Source organism: Hyla sarda, chromosome 8 (genome assembly GCF_029499605.1).
Source record: "Hyla sarda isolate aHylSar1 chromosome 8, aHylSar1.hap1, whole genome shotgun sequence".
Lineage (NCBI taxonomy): Eukaryota > Metazoa > Chordata > Amphibia > Anura > Hylidae > Hyla > Hyla sarda.
Window position 1 is genome coordinate 70,550,282 of NC_079196.1, and position 22,879 is coordinate 70,573,160.

General features: G+C 42.3%; 1 protein-coding gene across 4 annotated transcripts in view; it reads right to left on the minus strand.

The window, feature by feature from the left end:
* HDAC4 (histone deacetylase 4) overlaps positions 1–22,879 on the minus strand; it is a 224,581-nt gene that overhangs the window by 99,367 nt on the left and 102,335 nt on the right. The window contains exon 1 of one of the 4 annotated variants that reach the window (XM_056537016.1): positions 13,211–13,389. The exons of 2 other annotated variants lie outside the window; for them this stretch is intronic. The gene's annotated coding sequence lies outside the window, so the exon portion shown is untranslated. Of the gene's footprint in view, positions 1–12,744; positions 12,924–13,210; positions 13,390–22,879 lie in introns of those variants that run through there. One more of the 4 variants, XM_056537014.1, reaches the window with a different exon arrangement.

The following is a 22,879-nucleotide window of genomic DNA, read 5'->3' on the forward strand; positions in this document are numbered from 1 at the left end:
ACAGAGCAGTTTATCATGAAAAGTCACCTGAAATGACAGGTACGCTTTAAAGGGGTACTCCGGTGAAAACCTTTTTTCTTTTAAATCAACTGGTGGCAGAAAGTTAAACATATTTGTAAATTACTTCTACTAAAAAATCTTAATCCTTCCTGTACTTATTAGCTGCTGAATACTACAGAGGAAATTCTTTTCTTTTTGAAATGCTCTCTGATGACTTCACAAGCACAGTTCTCTCTGCTGATGTTATTATAATAATAATAACACTTTATTTATTGTTGTCCTTAGTGGGATTTGAACCCAAGTCCCCAGCGCTGCAAGGCAGCAGTGCTAACCACTGAGCCACCATGCTGCCCTTAGCATACATCTGCTATGCATGGTTGCTAAAATGGACAGAGATGTCAGCAGAGAGCACTGTGCTCGTGATGTCATCAGTGTTCCAAAAAGAAAGGAATTTCCTCTGTAGCATTCAGCAGCTAATAAGTACTGGAAGGATTAAGATTTTTTTAATAGAAGTAATTTTCAAATGTGTTTAACTTTCTGCCACCAGTTGATTTAAAAGAAAAAAGGTTTTCACCGGAGTACCCCTTTAATGCACATTACTCTATAGAAGCCATTGCACATTTCTATCATTCCTTTTTCTAGCTGGCATAACAGGACTTTTATGATATAAAAAGATACAAAAGGTGCTGCAATATGCAAGAACATTGTTAGAGCTGCTTTTTCTCAGCAAGCTTTTCATGAAAAATATACCATTCACACCGCCCCCCCATGGTGCTTTCATAACTGGGTACTAAAGTAGATGTCAAGACACTCGCACGTCATAACTGTAGATCACCTTTGTAAGGTTGTCTATTAATGGAAGGCGTTTACAAGGCGATGCATGCACCGCAAAAACCCGAGAGCATTATAAATGCTGCCTGTAGTTGAAGGAAAACTGCAATTGAATCTATTAAATAACTGTTCATAAGCTCCCGATGTTCCAGCCACCCATGTCACACATACGTTGCAGCTACGTTCATCACTGTAGATTTCGAGCATCGAAATCAGAGGTGACTATAACACCATTACAAATGCCAAAATTTATGAGCTGTGAGAGCGCTAAAACAACGTTACCACTACCTGTAACTTGGGCGGAATTATTAGCAGATTTTAAAAGTAGGATTTCTCTTTAAAGGACAACTGCAGCGGCATTACACTTATCCCCTATCCACAGGAGTAGATAAGTGTTTGATCGCAGGGGGTCCAACAGCTGGGACCCCCCCCCCCCCCCCGATCTCCCTAACAGGGTGCCGCCATAAGAACTCATGGTGAGCGCTAAGGTGCATAGCGTCGACCTAGAGGTCGCCGCCTCCCCGCCTCTCCCATAGAGATGTATGGAGGAGGCGTGCCAGCCGCAACGTCATGCTGTGGCCGGCACGCCCCCTGCACGGGAGAGCCGCAGCCCCATACAGGAGATCGTCGGGGGCCCCAGCGTTGGGACCCACCGCAATCAAACACTTGAGGATAGGGGATAAGTGTTTGTAACGCTGCAGATGTCCTTTAATTTTAACCTTTAAAAATCACATGTGGGTCACATAGAACATTTTATTTTTGAAAGGGAAGGAAATACAAAGGGCTCTGTCACTTGCTAGTCACATTTCCCAGAAATCCCAAGACTGGATTCACACACGTGCAATCTGGGCACTATACGTTTATATTATGGGCTCAATTTCCTGCCCTAATACAAGTCCAGTGATTCAGATAACAGTATTACAGATCCGTATGATGCTGTCAGCTCAAGTTCATATACTTGTGGCCAGGTCCAACATAAATCACTATACAGCTGTCAGTTCAGGTCACTAGACCTGTGGTTGGGCCAGACCAGCGGCCATAAAGCAGGCGTAACCAATGAGACTGTATTATGCTTGTGTGAATCCTGCCTTAGGCCACAATCAAGTGGAAAATCAGTTGCTACAACCAAAAAAACTGTAACAAATGACAGTACAACGCTAGTGAGCGGAGACTTCCAAGGTTTTATGGTCGTGTCTGAACATACCCTAAGGCAAGTTCAGATGAACTGTATTTGTGGTGGATTCTCTGACGCCGGACCTGCAACGAAAATCTGAAACAAAGTGCAGTACAATGCATATGAATTAGGACCGCAGCACAATACACTCTCCAGGCATGATGTGGAATAGTGTAAAAGGAATCTGTCAGTAGTTTTATGTATGTAAACTGCTGACAACCCGAAATAGCCATCGGGATAGGAATAGGACCCATACCTGTGCGCTCAGTCATACAGCTTGCATGACAGTGAACCACTTTATAATGCCATAGCAGCCTGAAGTGTCCAAGAGGCGGGATTTTCTTCTGTGCACCAAGCTTTTGTGAAGGAGAGCCTCCCTGGTCCTGCCATTTACCTATGATTGACAGCTCTAGCGTCCAGTCAGAAAACTAGATCTGTCAATTATAGTTAGTAGGCAGAATTGGGGAGGCTCTCATTAAAGGGGATTTGGGACACAGAAGGAGCAAAGATCACAACTTTGACATTTCAGAAGCCAGCAGCCGGGGCATTAAAGGGGTACTACCGTGGACATTTTTTATTTTTATTTTTTTAAATCAACTGGTGCCAGAAAGTTAAACAGATTTGTAAATTATTTCTATAAAAAAAAATCTTAATATTTCCAGTACTTTTTAGGGTCAGTATACTACAGAGAAAATGGTTTTCTTTTTGGAACACATCTCTGTCCATTTTAGGAACTGTCCAGAGCAGCATATGTTTTCTATGGGGATTTTCTCCTACTCTGGACAGTTCTTAAAATGGACAGAGATGTCAGCAGAGAGCACTGTGGTCATGATGTCAGCAGACAGCTCTGTGTTCCAAAAAGAAAACCATTTCCTCTGTAGTATTCAGCAGCTGATAAGTACTGGAAGGATTAAAAATTTTTTAATAGAAGTAATTTACACATCTGTTTAACTTTCTGGCACCAGTTGATTAAAGTTTTCCATGTGATTACCCCTTTTAAAAAGCAGTTGTAATGTGTATGACCGAGAGCACAGATACGGATCCCCTCCCCTTCCTGATGGCCATTTAGTGATATCTCAAAACTGCCGATTCATTCCCTTTAAAATTGCTCTGCCCCGCCCCCAGACATCTTATCCCCCCCATCGTGGCCGGGTGCATGGCCGTGAAGAGCCTCTGTTGCTGCACCCGACGCTCTTAACGAATGCCGGGATAAGATGGGGGATAAGATGTCTAGGGGCGGAGTACCCCTTTAACTCACTGCCAAGAAAACAGTGAATTCAGAAGCCAAATTTGTGCCATTTAAAACACATGCATACTTCCCTGCAGATTTTCAGGCTAGTTCCCCAGCGGAGGTTATCATATATGGGAACTTAGCCGGAAACACTCCATTAGTTTACCCTTTATTTGCAAAGAGCAGTTGTATAATAAACAGAAGACTTCTTGTTCGAGAGAAGGACATGAGAGTTGGGTGATCAGCCTACTTGTACTTCACACATCACAATACAAAACGGGTGGATAATACCAAATCATTTCAAGGACAAACTTTATGTTAATTTCTTGTCTCAACCCAATTATAGCCATTGACAGAGAACGTTACAGCAGAAGTAGTTACTGTTTAACACAATAAATGGATGATAATGACATTTATCTTAAATTTCTAGCCACACAGAAGCACTGGAAACATAACAAAAAAAGGCCACCCATACACGAAGACAGCTCATAAGTATCATACAGAGGGCCATTGTTTTGATCCTTTTGTACACAGAAGGCAATGACACTGATTAAAGTGTGAAGCTCTTACAGTAACCACATGCGTATGCACAGTAACTACATGCTTATGTGGTTACATTATACAACACTGATAGAACGTATAAAAAATATGAATAAAAAGTGGATCTGTCATTGGACTAGGCTGCCCTATGTAAATCTAGCATTGCATGGGAAAAGGTTCATCTATTCTAAACAATCCACCAAACCCAAAAATACTGTCAATTGGCCAATGTAACCAGACACCATAGTTTTTAATTCTGGTGTATTTGGCGCTCCCCCATATTTGTTGATTGTGGGTTGGTTGCTGTGTATCTACTTTGTGCCGTTTTGACTAAGAGGTGAGCGGACTTGTCCCTATACCATGATGCTCTTATGGAAGGGTAGAAGAGTCTGATGATGGATCTGCTTAAAGGGGTACTCCGGTGAGTACCAGGAAATTTCACACAGATTCTGACGGGGAACTTTTTATTTAGGCCTATAAACAAGGCCTAAATAAAAAATAGGAAATAATGAAGACTCCTATTTAAAGGGGTACTCTGGTGAAAAACTTTTTTTTTATTTTTTTTTAAATCAACTGGTGCCAGAAAGTTAAACAGATTTGTAAATTACTTCTATAAAAAAAAAATCTTAATCCTTCCTGTACTTATTAGCTGCTGAATACTACAGCGGAAATTCTTTTCTTTTTGAAACACAGAGCTCTCTGCTGACATCATGACCACAGTGCTCTCTGCTGACATCTCTGTCCATTTTCGGAACTGTCCAGAACAGCATATGTTTGCTATGGGGATTTCCTTTTACTCTGGACAGTACCTAAAATGGACAGAGATGTCAGCAGAGAGAACTGTGCTCATAATGTCAGCAGACAGCTCTGCGTTTCAAACGGAAAAGAATTTCCACTGTAGTATTCAGCAGCTAATAAGTACAGGAAGGATTAAGATTTTTTTAATAGAAGTAATTTACAAATCTGGAAAATAGTCAGCTCACCCGGCCACCGCATGGCAATATAATCCTCCAAGGATATTAAGAAAGCAGGTAGATGCCAGCGATTAAGAAACTTCACCTTTATTAGAACCACGTAAAATCATAGACATGGAGAGACTTCAATAATACAGTCTTATTGAAGTCTCTCCATGTCGATTTTACGTGGTTCTAATAAAGGTGAAGTTTCTTAATCGCTGGCATCTACCTGCTTTCTTCATAATTTACAAATCTGTTTAACTTTCTGGCACCAGTTGATTTAAAAAAAAAAAAAAAAAAAAAAAATTTTTAACCAAAGTACCCCTTTAAATAGGAGTCTTCACTATTTCCTATTTTTTTATTTAGGCCTTGTTTATAAGCCTAAATAAAAAGTTCCACGTCAGAATCTGTGACATTTCCTGGTGCAGATGTGATATCTACAATGTTGGGGGAAATGGGGAGAAAAAAAAAAAAGTTAACAACAAAAAAAGTTGTGAGTCACTGAATAGGGCGATTCGGCATCCAAAAACTGCTGCTTGAGATGCCCTGAATCCCTGCCGTCAATTCTGTGGTAGATTTGACTGTTACATTTGTGTATTTTATTGATTCATTAGTGTGTAACAATAGAAAAGGAAAAAATAAATACAATTACTTCCTCTATTCACCAGCAAGGAAGCTACTGTAATCTTCTGCTGAAAAACAAAGACTAGAGATGAAGCAGGCTTACACGGAGCGATTATAATTATTAGGGTCCAGACCGTTCCTAACCGTAATTACCCAGTTTCTGCCTCAACAATACAAATATAGTTTACTGCGAGAGTAAAACTGATCATTTATACAAAAAATAAAAGGTTTAGACTCGCACATTAGTGTCATGCTTCAGCTTACAGTCAACGTATCCAAATGGTCAACAATAAACCCCACTTTAATTGGGTTGGTCTTGGTTTTTATCATTTTATGTTATGTTAAAAACATTGCTGCATGCTGCTCAATTATTGATGCCAAAAGTAATGGAAACCTGGACAGGGGCCCTAAGTGCTGGTATGAAGAAAGCCTCATCTGATTGTTGAACTAGGGTATGGCAATTTTATTTTAATATATATAAATATATATATATATATATATATATATATATATATATATATACACACACATAAATAAATAAAAATGTTAATATAATTTTTATATATACTTATTGTTTAAAAATGGTTTGATTTCATATTATTAATATACAAATTCTGCTCACATACATTTTAGTTACACCATTGCATCAGCCTGTCTACACACCAGAATGGTTTAGCTCACAGATCCAGTGTAATGCACCTACAGGCTAAAACAATAGGGCTTAAAAGGGGTATTCCAGGATTTGTTTTTTTATTTGACTATTCTACAGGGGCTGAAAAGTTAGTGTAGTTCATAATATAGTGTCTGTACCTGTGTGTGATTGTTTTCTCACAATTCTTCTGGGATTTTCACTCCAATATTTATTTTTAACAGCATACAAAATGACTGTTGTCTCAGATTTTTCCCAGGTTGCAATGTGGCCGAGACCTGACTCACTGGTCAGCTGAATACAGGGAGCCTGTCTGCTTCAATCACTTGTTGGGAGAGAGATCAATCTGCAACTAATGCAACAGCTATAGGCACCCTGATTGAAAACCACAGGTCTTTTGAATGGATGCAGCTCATTTATGTTTCAATGGGTGGGGTGGCTGATGTGTGATAGGGAGGAAAATGGAATTATGGGATTTGTAGGCAAAAGAAGAAAACAAATACCAGTTCACAAAAAGCTAGCCACAGTGTTATGGTAATCTCACAACATAGCCATTTAGCCCCAAGACAAGCTCAGATGCTTCCTAAGCATGTCCATTACTGTACTAAAGCATGTCCAGGTACGTACTAAAATCACCTTATGGTGGATAACCCCTTTAACATAGCATCAGTCATGTCACCCCCAGCATTCTGTAAGCAACAGGTTTCCATGACACACATGCTAGGTCTACTGGTGAAATAATTGTGCTAGGTCTGGACGGAGGACACATCCATGGGATAACTGGAGGTGTGGAATAATTATCTTTATTGTAATTATTACATCAACTACCGTACTCACTGTGTAAACACAATTGCCTGTCTCTAAAGTTCATTCTCCCCTGCCATTTAGTGTACGTGGCAAGAAACACTCCTGACATATGTGGATCAACATCAACATTTTTCCAATTCACTACCAGTCAATGCTAATAGTCACTATTGCATGGTTTTGAATTTGAGGAGCCTTTGGTTCAGGCGCTTTTGAGAACAATGGTGACCACCCCTTCAAAGTCTATGGGCTTGGTTTCAGTCACGGTGGCAATCATTCTAGGAGATTATATATATATATATATATATATATATATATATATGTATATGGTGTGGTGCTGTGCGGCGTCCGTTGCTGCCGTGGCACCGTGTCTGTGGGGAGGTGCGACCCATAGACTGGTTTGAGTGGCATTGGGGCCGCTCTGCCAGTGGGTCGTTATATTGTATTTCCTGTTTTTTTTTTACTACAAATCCCACAATGCCATTTTCCTCCCTCCCACACATCAGCCACCCCACCCATTGAAACAAGAGACCTGTGGTTTTCAATCAAGGTGCCTACAGCTGTTGCATTAGTTGCAGATTGATCCCTCCACCCACTGAAGCAGACAGGCTCCCTGTCATCAGCTGACTAGTGAGTCAGGTCTCTGCCGCATTGCAAGCTGGGAAAAATCCGAGACAACAGTAATTTTGTATGCTGGTAAAAATAAATAATGGGGTGAAAATCACATAAGAATTGTGAGAAAACCGTCACACACAGGTACAGACACTAAATTATGAACTACACTAACTTTACAGCCCCTGTAGCATAATCAAATGAAAAAAAATCCTGGAATACCCCTTTAAGATTTAAAAAAAAATTAAATTTCCTCCGGGGTACCCCTTTAATGTAATGTCAGATACAATCGAAATCTACAACTCAGTATGCAACTTCCAGTTCTTACTGTGCTTTTTGTAAAACAAAATATTATACTGATACATATACTAAGTAATTACTGGCCTATAATAAGGATTCTTAAGCCAAAAATGATGCAAAAAGGTAGGTGTCATCCACTATTTTATTCACACTAGTTGCTCTGGGCACCATCATTGTACTTTTTATAGCTTTTTATAAACCAGCCCCATTGAGCGTCCGTGTTGGGACATAACATTACTTCAGTTGTGTAAACCAGGAAAACTCATCAGCTTCTCTACAAAAGACTGTCAAATCCGTGTAGTACGTTGCTGAGGAACTTCAGGTTCTGCCTCAGTGATTTACACACAAACCACAGACATGCTTGTTGTATGACCTGAGGAAACACTGTGGTTTCTCTCTAGTAGACACTGTGGTTGTGAAAAAGCCCAAGTGTAACACAAATCCCAAGAGAGATCACCAATGACAGCTTCTCCTCATATGCACATGTACTGTGTGAGGCTGGGTCCACACTACGTTTTGTCCCATACGGGAGCGCATACGGCAGGAGGGAGCTAAAACCTCGCGCTCCCGTATGTGACCGTATGCGCTCCCGTATGCCATTCACTTCAATGAGCCGACCGGAGTGAAACGTTCGGTCCGGTCGGCTCATTTTTGCGCCGTATGCGCTTTTACAACCGGACCTAAAACCGTGGTTGACCACGGTTTTAGGTCCGGTTGTAAAAGCGCATACGGCGCAAAAATGAGCCGACCGGACCGAACGTTTCACTCCGGTCGGCTCATTGAAGTGAATGACATACGGGAGCGCATACGGTAACATACGGGAGCGCGAGGTTTTAGCTCCCTCCTGCCGTATGCGCTCCCGTATGGGACAAAACGTAGTGTGAACCCAGCCTAATTCACAATGTTACTCCAAGTACCAATCACTATACAGATGCCACCTAAAGACCACCACTCAACGTTTCTTAGAAGACATTAGGACATGGTTATAGGGAGCGTTTTCATTGTTATTCCTGACATCTGATACTGGCCACAAACAACCTCCTAAATTTTTGTAGGATATATATGGAACCGGTGCTTATAAGAGTAGTGGTGGGTGCTGTCATATTGTTGCTCTGAATACAGTGAGCAAAGGCTATGTTCTTACCACTTTTCAGGTGTATGTTCAGCATACCCAAGCGGATTTATACAATCTGAAACCTCTGCACATGGCACTGGGTTGCAATATCAACATCTTTAAAGTGTACCTGTCTTCAACAAAAACTTTTTACATAATGTAGATAATACCATTATATGTATATTTGTAATATACATTGGTTAAAAAATGTGTATATTTTTTGTCCCTGCAGCTATTGCCTGTGTCTCTCTATGAGGAGTCCAAATACAGGAAGTGATGGTGGACAAGCAGGGCTCTGTGCAGTAAGAAAAAGCAGGACAGTGTGCACTGAGGCTCTATAACATGCTCCTGGCTCATACATCAGAATGATTGACAAGCCAGGAGTCTGCACAGAGCCCCGCTTGTCCCGCCCTCACTTCATGTTTTTGGACTCATCATAGAGACACACAGGCAATAGCTGCAGGGACAGCATTTTTTTTACCCAAAAATATACACAATTTTTAACCAATGCATATTACAAATATACGTATAATGGTATTATCTACATGGTATAAAAAGTTCTTGTTGACGACAGGTACACTTTAAGGAATGTTGTATATAGTGTACTCCGAGCATTTACAGAGTGACATTACAGCAAACTGCAAGAGCCGTATGAAACACAAACTTGTCAATTCATGTAGGGTACCCATACCACACAAACATCACTTTTCTGGAATGATAACTGGTACTGAACTATAACTACATGTTTACTGTGTTCTTGCAAGTCGAAATATTAGTTACTGATTGAAGGATGCATGGACAATAAAGATGGACATTAGTAATAAGCAAAATCTACCACAAGAAATCACCAAAGTCAAAGGAACTGGTCATCGTTTGCTTACTCTTAAAGGACAACTGTAGTGGAACACTTTTACATATGCCCATGCCTGGGCCTCAAAAATAAACAAAATAAACTCATACTCAAACTTCCTACGAGCCCCCGTTGGTCCGGCACAGGCCTCACAGTCCGGCAGCGCTGGCATAATTCCACTTCCTGGGGACGGGGACGCCGCAGAGCAGTCGGCATGTCACCGGCCGTAGCGATGTCCCGCCCCGGCTGGTGATAGGCTGAGCCCACTGTCCTGTACGGAGCTCTGGCCGGCTTCTTACATGACAGTGGGCTCAACCTATCACCAGCCGGGGCGGGACATCGCGAGGCCTGTGCCGGACCAACAAGGGCTCGTAAGAAGGTATGTATGAGTTTATTTTTGAAGCACGGGCATATGTAAAAGTGTACCACTACAGTTGTCCTTTAAGTCATTTCTTTTTCACATGTTCTGATTCCCGTAACAACTCTGGTGGGACACTCCTCTGTTTTTGTAGGTTAGAATTGCATTTGACCATTCAGAATAAACTACATTTGTACCTTGGACAGCTATCATTTTTCTCATAGCCCATCCTTTCCCTCTCACCAACCTACATACAGCAGTTTCCCCTCTTTCAGCTGTCACTTAAAGGCAGGAAATGAGAGAAAAATGAAATGCGCAAATCCACCTTGTCTTGGTGTAAACCCCTCACAGAGACTAGCTCCCACCCTTCAGGACAACACCACCTGATTTCTGTCTGCTTTCTTTTTGGTCTAGAGCTCTGGCTGTACAGACACCCCTCCCCCTCCCCTCCCTGTGTGAATAGCTTGTGAGCTGTAAGAGAAGAGCAGTAAAGATGCTCAGTCACAACTGAGTGCATAGCTGCTGTTTTTCTGCTGAATATCTAATCACTGACTTCTGCTATTCAGAGCACAGCATGATTTATTGCTGGGGGAAGGATAGTCTGAAAGAAAAGACATGTACAGTGTGTGAGTTGCAGTGTGAACATGCACACAGATAGTAAAAGCAGTTGGCTGGTAGCCATTAAAAAGAGCTGCCCGGCTTCTGGGAGTTGTAGTATGTGCTGAAAACAAGGAAAAAGAATTTAGGAGACATCAGGGGCCAAATGAGCTGCCAAAACCACATGGATAACTACAAGGGACCAAGAACAGGTATTGGTGGCGGCTTTGGAGCATTTTTATTTTTATTAACTTCCCTGGAGTACCCCTTTAAGCTTGCCCTTATTGTAAAAAAGCACCAAGGGTCTGAAGTATTCAACCAGAATGTTCCTAAAGCTGAAATGGCATAAAAACATTGTATATAACAGCGTTCATATGGTAGAAGCCTATCCATGAACTGAATGAACGTTCTAACATTATGTGGCCATCATAACATCATATAACTTGCATTTGTGGTAAGTATACTCTATGTATTAAGGGAAACTTAACAAAAATATGATTCCCACTAATATTTATAAAGAAAATAAAAAAATAAAAGACCTGTGCTTTATCTTGGGTTGGCTCTAAATATGGTTTGGGTACCTGAAGTACCTGTTCCCTGGACCATGGCAAGGAATGTCTCCTGATAAAATCATAGGCAACAAATCCGGTGACACTGGCATTGACAATCCAGCCAACGTTACTTATAACTAAGTGAAAATATAGTTTTTTGTGTCAATTTTTTGGGAATTTATATGTGATTTTATGTTACATTTGACTATAGCCATATTTCTGCCTAAATGATTAGCTTTAGCGCTTAAAATGAATGACATAGTATATTACACCATCAGGCATGACGGCCACGCCAAAACATACAAACACTATAGAGAAGGATGCTTGATACACTGCTCTACATACAACATCCAGAGTAAAACATCCATGACGTATCAGCATCCCAGTAGCCAGGGAACCGCTTAACATTCATTATTGCACATCCAGAAGAATGTAATGAAGTATTTATACTGCTACATCATAACACAGGCCTCACGGCATGGCCAAACACAGCGTGTAGGTCTCCAAAAGTTAGGGGGGGAAAAAGTAATTATAGCACAGATTAAAACATGTCCTTTACATAGTTCTATGTTAATAACCCAATACTGTATAAAGCAGCCACAGTATCTGACCTTCCATGTGCAGCATGGCGTGGAGATGGCAGAGGTGGGACCATAACAATTAATCTCCACACAAAGAAGAGGAGCTCAATCTGGTGCCAACACATCAAACCTACTAAAACATTTATGCCTCAGCATTAGCTGGAGAGTAAGGAGCGGAGAGAGAGCGCGCTGCAAAGCTAACATTTCTGTCGATAGGAAAAACAATAGGACCTCGCATCCCCACCCTTAGCTTCCAGGAACTGCTCTTGTTCCAGCACCATAAACATGATTCTCAGTAAAGTCTGCTCCTTATATATCATCAGATACAGTAAATTATATCCAGATTCAGCTAAGACTTAAAACCCCAAGCAATGACTGGCATATAATTCCTCTGCCTGGTTTATTCTAAAGTAGCTAAGAAGGGACCACTTCCTTGAATCCGAGAGCAACCCCTCATACCCAGCGCATCGATTTCCCCAAAACATTGTGTCAATCCTGGAGGAAAACAACAGGTTAACTTTACAATTGTAATAGGGCAGTGATCTGTAGATGTCATGTATGGTACAGCAGGTCAGTTCTATTGGTTACATTTCAACGTAAACATTACTAATTCAAAAGAGTAGGTATAACTCGAAAAGTCAGTTCTTGAGAAGACAATATGTGACAGCTAAAACACAACATACAAACAGGCACCAAAGCACACAGTCAAGAGGCAAATCTAACAAATTCGGAATTTGATGGTGATTTCCAGACAGAACTAACAAGGGACAACATGGCCATTAGTAACATAAGAATGCAGAGAGTTACAAAGCAAGAATATACGCTACACACTGCATGCAAATGCCCCGATTTGATACAGCAGCCATACTGAAAGTTGCAGCTTAGTTTGACAATTCATGGACGAGAGCTGTCGGAAACATGGCATATTACAGTGCACAACATAAACAGCGTAACAAAGTGAACATGACTTACAGACGGTCGCTCGTCGCTAAAGAAGAAGATCTCTTATAACCAAGCACCCAGGAAAGATGTCAGGCAAGAGTGGTAAAACCAGTGGACTCGAAGATGTAATAGAATGGGTAAAAATCAATCCGTGGAAGTGTAGGGCTGTCTTCAGTCTCCTGCTGTGCTGTGGAGAAGAGCGGCGTGTGTGTATGTGTTGCACAACTCAGAGCTGCTTGATTTGCTGGCTGAGATCTGGGGGCTGGACGCATTTGTATACAGGACACTAAAAGGCAAGTAAGCAAGCGCCAACAGCTGGGAGAGCAAGCGCAGCAACACGACCATGCTGGAGTGTCCCTACGAGCATGGACTGCGTTACATCCTCCAGAGTGCCTCGCACTTACAGTAAGGAACAGGTTAACTACATAATAGAAGTGTTCCCAAAGGGATCAATAAATGGATGGCTCGAAATAGCGTTAAACATACAAATACTGACCGAGCTCATAAAAGGTTAATGCTCCATTAGATCATCTAGGAAGCAGATGACATCTACTGACAGCGGCCAGGAGTGAACTGGTAACGTGTGTGCGGATCGGCTGTTGGCTGGATATAATAAGCCGTATGTGCAGAGCCTCAGTCAATACGGAGCAGATGTGAGTATGTCCAGGAAGCCTTCCTCATAGAGCCTGCAGTGCTGAAGATTAACAGCTGCTTGCTGCATTTCCCTCCAATTCACCAGCAGCTGCTCTTCTGACAGCCCCATTTTTAGAAATGAGGAGGTGGATGCTGGTAACAACTGCTATGTAATCCCGCTCTGCGCAGATCAGTTACCTGCAAACAGTCCCTGCATTGTCTGGAGCGCCCGCTCTATAAATAACCTGCAGAACACACCAAACAGTCCAAGATCAAAGCCTGCAGGTGATGCTGTACACCTAGGCTGGTCATGGAGTCCTCAATGTCACATAATCACTATAGGGCAGTGTTTCCCAACCAGCATACCCCCAGCTGTTGCAAAACTACAACTCCCAGCATGCCCGGACAGCCAAAGGCTGTCCGGGCATGCTGGGAGTTGTAGTTTTGCAACAGCCGGAGGCACCCTGTTGGGAAACATACCACATGAAGCTGCTTACCAACAGTAGGGCTCACATATGGCTAGTGCACACAGGATGAATGCTAGTGCAATGTACGGTATCAATGAGGAGACACATCTGCAACATATTCTTTACAATGTTAAAGGGGTATTCCAGGAAGAAAAAAAAAACTTTTTTTGTGTATCAACTGGTTCCAGAAAATTAAAACTGATTTGTAAATTACTTATAATAAAAAAAAACTTAATCCTTCCAATAATTATCAGCTGCTGAAGTTGAGTTGTTCTTTTCTGTCTGGCAACAGTGCTCTCTGCTGACACCTCTGCTTGTTTCGGGAACTGCACAGAGTAGAAGAGGTTTGCTATGGGGATTTGCTTCTACTCTGGAAAGTTCCTGAGACAGGTGTCAGCAGTGAGCACATAGACAGAAAACAACAACTCAACTTCAGCAGCTTATAAGTACTGAAAGTAGTGATTTTTTTAATAGAAGTAATTTACAAATCAGTTTAACTTTCTAGAGCCAGTTGTCATACGTGTTAAAGGGGTTATCGGGGGGGGGGGTGGATAACCCCTTTAACACGTATGACAAATGGTGCTTATTATGTCAGGCTTCATGCTGTAGTTTGGAGCTTTCTTTTTAACCCATAACATGAACATATTTGCATGATGTGCAACAGATTTGTGCAAGGTAATGTATAATATATATGTATAGAAAGGAGGCATAAAGAGGACAAGTGTGTCTAGTATGCTAGTATTATGGGGCAAGTGTTCACTCTCTAAGGGTATGTTCACACTACGTAACTCCCACGGAATTCCGTGAGCAGAATGCCGTGAACGGAATTACGTGCTGTGAACATAAACATCGGTGTGAATGGGTCTTCCGCGAGACCCGTTCACACTGCGGAATTTCAGCGGCGGACAATTCCGCCGCTGAAATTGTTCCGCGCAAAGAAAGAACATGTTCATTCTTTGCGCGGAAGTCCGCAAAATCTGCATAGCCGTCAATGGTGACGGCGCAGTGCCGCGCGGTCCTACCGCCGAAGTATTGCGACGGCGGCCGCCAGAATGGCATCTCCACTCACGGAATTCTGCGAGCCGAGATTCCGTTCATTATCCGTAGTGTGAACATTCCTTAAGGCAGTGTTTCCCAGCCAGGGTGGCTCCAGCTGTTCGGGCATGCTGTCGGTTGTACTTTTTGCTACAGCTGGAGGCACCCTGGTTCGGCTGTCCGAGCATGCTGGAGGTTGTAGTTTACAACAGCTGGAGGCACCCTGATTGGGAAACACTGTTCTAAGGCCATGTTCACATGTCACAATTTCAAAGCCAAAGCTGGTAGAAAAATTCTAGTTGAAGATTCCATTGCAGAAAAGTTTCATTGCTTTCAAACTCTGATTCTGCTGCACTGTGCACACGGCAGAATCATTTACCACGGAGATACCTATTTCAGCCTACACCGAAGGCATGCGCTCAGAAATGCATTGCAGTCTATGGAGACAGAGTCCCTCCGAGCGGCCCGCTATTTGCAGAATGTCCGCCCGCGTTTTCCATTTCACACATTCCACTGCGTCAACATGGCCTAAGGGGGCTTTCACGTCACAATGTGTACCTCCATGGCACAGATACAATTTCTGAACCTCAAAATCAGCTGCAATATTATCTGTGCACGGATCGGTACGGACCCCATTCAGTCCCCCAATGACTCCAGCATAGTCAGCTAGTGACAACAGTCAGGTCATATTCCGAATGTACATGACTTTTGGAGTCACAGTCTGCCGTATTTTTCAGTCGAATATAACAGACGGATATACTCCGAACAAAAGGGGGAGATTTACCAGGGGAAAAGTTGCTGAGTTGCCCATAGCAACCAATCAGATCGCTTCTTTCATTTAAAAAAAAAAGCCTCTGAAAAATGAAAGAAGTGATCTGATTGGTTGCCATGGGCAACTCAGCAACTTTTCCTCTGCAGAGGTATTGATAAATCTCCCCCAATGTAAATGGTAAAATGACAAATGACACTACTGATGCATGGGCCTGATTGTAACACCAAGAACTATATCAGACCTATCCTGCCATAAACACACCCTCTGACAAGAGAAAATACAGGCTGATCCCACTGAAATCACTAATTCTACCCATCCGGTTTATCAGGATACAGATTGTACATTGTAGAGCAGTGTTTCCTAACCAGGGTGCCTCCAGGTGTTGCAAAACTACAACTCCCAGCATGCCCGGACAGCCGAAGGCTGTCCGGGCATGCTGGGAGTTGTAGTTTTGCAACAGCTGGAGGCACCCTGTTGGGAAACACTGTTTTAGAGCCTGTGTACATACTGACTGCACAGAAGTCTGAAAAACACTGTTAGCTTTCACTGCAGTTGTACCCACCGATGTGTTATATGACAATACAGAACCTAGGAGCAGTACATACAGATTAGTGCTGGGCGGTATGACCAAAAATGTATATCACTGTATTTTTTAAAATGATGGCGGTTTCACGGTATTTAACGGTATTTTTTTTTTTTAAATGTGTATTTTTTATTTCATTTTAATTCCATTTTTAAAATGAGAAAAGGGGGGTGATTCTGACGTTTTTTAGGGGAAGGGTTAAATGATATTTAATTTAAAAAATGTTTTTTCTTTTTTTGCAATGTTCTAGCCCCCATATGGGGCTATAACACTGCACACACTGATTTTTAACATTGATCATTGTTGTCCCATAGGATAACCTAGATCAATAATTCTGCCGCTTCACTGCTCCAGCCTGGATCTCGGGCACGGAGCAGTCATTCGGCGATCGGACACACAGGAGGAAGGTAGGAGACCCTCCTCGTGTCCTACAGCTGTTCGGGACGCCGATATATAGCAGCGGCGGTCCCAACCAGCCCACTCAGCTAACCAGCACGGATTAGTTTTCACTTTAGACGTGGCGATCAACTTTGAATGCCGTGTCTAAAGGGTTAATAGCGCACAGCACCGCGATCGGTGCCGCACGCCATTAGCCACGGGTTCCGGCCTCTGCTAGGTGCCAGGCCTGACCCCGGCCCCAACAGGGTATATGAAAAATTAAAATCATAAAAGAAAAAACACACCGGAAATTGGTATGAACCGGAATACCGCCCAGCACTAATCCAGATCATGAATTACCGTTACTATTGGCCACATGGTTGACAAACATGTAAACTTCATGTAATAGTCTGTTATAACAGCAGACAGTCAGTGACGGGGCTGTGGACCACACCCTTACCAAAGCAATCAATACGGCACTGGAGAGAATGAATTCGGAGCCGTGCTCTGAGCCTCCCCCTGCTGTATTATCTATTCCATATCCTGTAATAACCAGTACATGTCTAACCACAGGAATCAATGTCAGGGGGGTACAGGTCGCATCACCTCGCATATTGGAAAGCTTCCTGAAATCATTGATCTCACAAAGCTAATGACCATCAGGAGTTAATAGGACGCAGGGAACATCTAAAGCTCTCTACAATCTCCATACATTTAAACCAATATGTCGAGCAAAATAAAGCACATTATTGGTTTTCTATCTTTGCTGTGAGGAGAGGCTGCACATCAGTGAAATAATCTATATGTCCTCACCACTTGTGGTACCTACTAACAAGAAAGGAAAGATGAAAACCAGTACGTGTGCTAAATGCCCGTCTCCTGAAATAATGTCCTATAAGTAGCTGGAGCAATATTTTTCCTTTTATTAAATAGTCTATATACTTCATTTCATCAGACTACGCTGACAGTTTTGTTAATAGATGCTGGAAAATTGTTAATATGGTCCCTAATCTGTAAAGAATACGTGACATGTTACATGAAAATTTTGCCTTAAATTCAACCTCTGTACATTAAATAGGCACTGTCAGATACAAAAACTTTTGGTATGTTGTAAAGCGAGTATAACCAATAGGTTTCGTAATTACTTTCTTTAGAACGTTTTCTTTATTTCATACTTAAAAAAGCCAGTCAAACAACTGCCCCCCCTGCCTGCTTGGACACATACTAGTCCTGCTGTGTCCATGCATCATCACCTATGTCATGGACACTCTTCCTTGATTGACAGCTGTGAGTGCAGGGCTCAGAGCTGGAGGAAAAATCCTCCCACTGTCCTCTTGTGTCCCGCTACTGTCAGTGAGGACAAGCTGGGAGTTGTAGTTTTGCTAATGCTAGGGGAGATGTGGGCAGACAGCATACTGAGGGAGGGGGTGGAGACCTGCACAGTGAGGCCACGCCCCCTCCCTATGAGAGGAATTCAGACTAGTGAGCTAAATTAAAAGTGTAATAAATAAATAAATAAATAAATAAAATGTGCTAGACACAAAAATTAGATGTATATGGTCAGGATTAGGTACTGAGTGATAAAAAAATAAAAAATACATTTTGTTGGATCTAACGGGTACGCTTTAATGTCCTCTGCATGGTTCCTGAATCTGAATCCTTATTTCTCATCCAGTGTAGAAAATGAAAGCTCTCTAGTCGCTGCCTATGACAAGCCTTATTAACACTGGTTTGATACCATTTTATTTCAATATGAATTTAGTTAGTTAGTATGCAGGTCTACAAAATCTTCCCAAATGGTAAGGACACTCGATCTGTATGTGTACTTTTTGCTTGTTTCATTTCTCCACACTATAGTTGAAAAATAAAATAGCACAGAGACCAAGGCCAGGACACAGTATGTATTTAGGGTATGTTCACACGTACAGGATCTGCTGCATATTTTCTGAAGCTGAATTTGCTACCCCTTGAAATGGGTAGTAAAATAAGCTGCAAAAACATGCAGCAGATCCTGTACGTGTAAACGTACCCTTAAAGGGGTAATCCGGTGGAAAACTATTTTATAATCAACTGGTGCCAGAAAGTTGCAGATTTGTCAATTACTCTTATTTAAAAAAATCTTAATCCTTCCAGTACTTATCAGATGCTGTATACTACAGAGGAAGTTGTTTAGTTCTTTCCAGTCTGACAACACTGCTCTCTGCCGACACCTCTGTCCATGTCAGGAACTGTCCGGAGCCGGAAAGATTTGCTATGGGGATTTGCTTCTACTCTGGACAGTTCCTGACACAGACTGGTGTCAGCAGAGAGCACTGTGGTCAGACCGGAGAGAACTACGCAACTTCCTCTGTAGTATACAGCAGCTGATAAGTACTGGGAGGATTAAGATTTTTTTTCATTAGAAGTAATTTACAAAATCTGTTTAACTTTCTGGGGCCAGTCGATAAAAATTTTTTTTCAACCGCAGTACCCCTTTAAGAAGAAAAAAATGGACCACTTTAACAGTCTCTTTACTACCATGGAGCAGCTGGCTGCCACATTCATGCGATTGTGAAACTGTAATAAGATAATCTCAATGGCAGCTTCATTGGGACACATAGTCCCTTACTGACAGGCTACATAAGAATGTAAAGTGCATTTCTACTAGACACAAGTAATCTAGACACAGACAGTATATAACTTTCGGTAAAGAAGATTTCCTATGTGTGTTAGTGCCAGTGGGCTCTGGAGAGTCCTAAACCCTTCCTCCTACTTTGTGTGAGCAATGTCAGTAATACCATTCCTTCATTTATGCCGTTCACACATGGCACTTAGCTGCACCTTCTTTTTCAAGTTACTTATGTCTGCCCGCTGTAGTTTTCCATGGCAAAAGTCTAATTTATGGATCTAATGGCTATGCTTCTTTTTATTGGATATATTGATTCTGTACTTTTTGTGGCCAGCAACCAGTCAATAGTATTACCAGGTGCAGAGACGGGGCCCACTGATTGGCTTTATACCATGAAGTGTTATATTCCAATATACTTTTAGATTGAATTCTTCACAGTGTTTAAGAGTAAAGAGAAGTCCATCTGCAGTAAGAAGCGCTGAATCAAAACCTAATTCTCTGTCAATTAATTTAGATTAAAAAAAACATTTCCCCCCCTTTCCGAAGTGTCCCAATTCCTTAGAGAAGTCTGGAATGAGACAGGAGTCTCCTAGGACTGTGTCATACCAGACTTTTCTGGGAAATCGGAGCACCTGGAAAGCCGAACAACTTTTTCAAGCCGATGGCAGATTTATCAAATACAGATTCAGCAAATCTTTGGCTATGTTTCCACTTAAAAATGGGGGGGGGGAGGGACTAAAACAAAACAAAACAAAAAAAATGAATCGCCTTACAGCTTTTTTTTCGTGGCAAAAATGCCAGATGATGGCAAGAAGTCAATAGGGAAATGTTAAACACCAAACACACTTGATGTTTTTTCTTTTGGCAGATTTCAAAAATCAATCCATTCTAAGACTTCTGTCTTTTCAGGGAGTCCGCCTCATTTCTTCCTCAACAGACAGCAAGTGGCAGCACCTAAACAGTTAATCAGGAACTCTGGTACATAACATGTTCCACAGGATAGGGGATAAGGGTCTGATCACGGGGGTCTGATCGATTGGCCCCCCGCGATCTCCTACCTGGCTCCTCAGCTCTCCTCATGTGTGCAGCGATCTCCACTCTGTGCAAGGAGACTGTCGCCACTGCACAAAGCTGTGGTCAACACGTTTACTTCATGTAGCTCTATGGGAGAGCTGGAGTTATAAGATGCATGGAGGGCCATGCTTTTTGGCAGATTCTTCAGATTAAAGGGGTACTCCACCCCTAGACATCTTATCCCCTATCTAAAGGATAGGGGATAAGATGTCTGATCATGGTGGTCCCTGCTGGGACCCCCGCAATCTCTGTGCAGCCGCCGGCATTTAGAACGCTGGGTGCGGGCGGCTGGGGTCGTGATGTCACGGCCACGCCCCTCATGACCTCACACCACACCCCCTCAATGCAAGTCTATGGGAGGGGGCATGGCAGCCGCCACGCCCCCTCTCATAGACTTGCATTGAGGGGGTGTGGTGTGACGTCACGGCCCCCCCGCCACCTGCTCCAAGCATTCGGAACAAAATGTTCCGAATGCTTGGGCAGCAGAGTACCCCTTTAAAAAAGAAAAAAAAAAGTGCTGTGTGAAAATCTAGCCTTACTGCAAGTTTCATTTACCTCTATCTGCTTGTATCAATGATCAAATCTGTCCCGATCATACGGAAGACAAAACATTTTTATTTTTCAGAGGCATTTTTAGATTATAAAGAAGCAATCTGGTTGCTATGGGCAACAGGTCAACTTTTCCTCTGCTCATATTTTGTTATATCCCCCAAAAATTTGTTGGCTTCCAAGGCCTGGTTCACATAATGTCCATTGTTTTCAATGAGAACATGCACCGCAGTCACACTATGAACCGCAGCACTTTTTTTTTTTTTTTTTAAATGTCCCTTTCAAATACTCAGTAGTAAGTAATGTCACTCCTTTCCTATCACTCCCATGGCCGAACTTACGACTGATCCAAAGTGCCAAAATATGCGGTAGAAATCAATGGCTACTCACAGAATTTCTGCTGTATATGGCGTATCTCTCACCCTCTTACGCGGTGTAGTAGAAAATAGATAAAATGCTGCTCAGTGTAGTTTTCTTGGCTGGTAATGGCAGCACAGTTTCAATTAGAAAAGTGCGCTGGACAGCATGTTGGTGTGGATTCTGACTACACTGTAGGACTTCTACTACGTGAGACAACATAAATATTAAATACAGGTTTGGTAACTATACTGTAACAAGCCGTGTACTATTGTATGTGTCTCATGACAGGTTTTCTTATCCTCTGGAAGTAAACAGTGAACAAGCCTACTCAATAACTATAGGAACAAATCCAGAAAACTATTAGGAATTTTACTACCCCACAACTAGAGGTACAGATTAGGCTGCCTTCACACTATGAAAAGTACCTGTTATATAACGCCGGTTATAAAATAGCAGGCGATCGCGGGGTTAAATAGCCATTAGAAAATCCCATTATAGTGTATAACGTGCGTTACTAACAATGGGCGATAACGGGTTAAAACGGCTATTAGAAAAATCCCATACACTATAATGGGATTTTCTAACGTCCGTTAGGGATTTTCCAATGGCCGTTTAACCCCGCAATCGCCCTCTGTTTTATAACGGGCGTTATATAATGGGTACTTTTCATAGTGTGAAAGCAGCCTTAGGCTGGGTTCACACTACGTTTTGTCCCATACGGGAGCGCATACGGCAGGAGGGAGCTAATAGCTCGCGCTCCCGTATGTAACCGTATGCGCTCCCGTATGTCATTCATTTCAATGAGCCGACCGGAGTGAAACGTTCGGTCCGGTCGGCTCATTTTTGCGCCGTATGCGCTTTTACAACCGGACCTAAAACCGTGGTCAACCACCAAACACCACAAGGTGGAGGGAACCAGCCACTATAAAATAAAAATAAAAAACATGTATCGGCATCATGTTCTAGAGTTAAAGAGCTGAGCAGATTGATACTTTATCACTGTAGGAAAAAAATTCAGTAAAACTTTATGATTGAAATCTCTGATCTTTCCATGTTTTGTAGTCCAGTGGGTGGTCCTATCATTGAATGGCACTGTCTACTGGACTCCTTAGAGAGCAGGGTCATCAATGAATTAGTTACAGGTTACAAGGAATCTTTTCCCACAAAAACATACACACCATCAGACTGATTGATGAGCTCTACTTCCATCGTAAGGGTGCGTTCCCACATGCAGATCTGCAGCAGATTTGCTGCCCATGGACTTCAATGGGCAGCAAAATCTGCTGCGTATTTGAAAGTGGGCGGGCTCTTCTCAGCTGTCTGCAGGCGATTTTCCGTGGCGGAATGTACACTGCGGAAAATCCGCCGCAAGCCCCATTGAAGTCAGTAGGGACTGTGGCGGATTTTCCACAGCGTAAATTCCGCCGCGGAAAATCTGCTGCGGACAACAGAGAAGAGCCCGTCCACTTTCAAATACGCAGCGGAAAACCCGCTAAAAAATCCGTGCATGTGAACGTACCCTTAAGGTGGACCTGTAGCCAACCCCAAACATGAGATATTTATATTTTTAAATAGTTTGGGATGCCCCGATCACTCACCTCTTTACAGCATTTTAATACACCCTTCCGTTCCCAAGATATTTTCTTGCCGTTTTGATAAACCATGCAAGGATCATCCCTATGGAATGGGGTAATCAGTCCAAATCT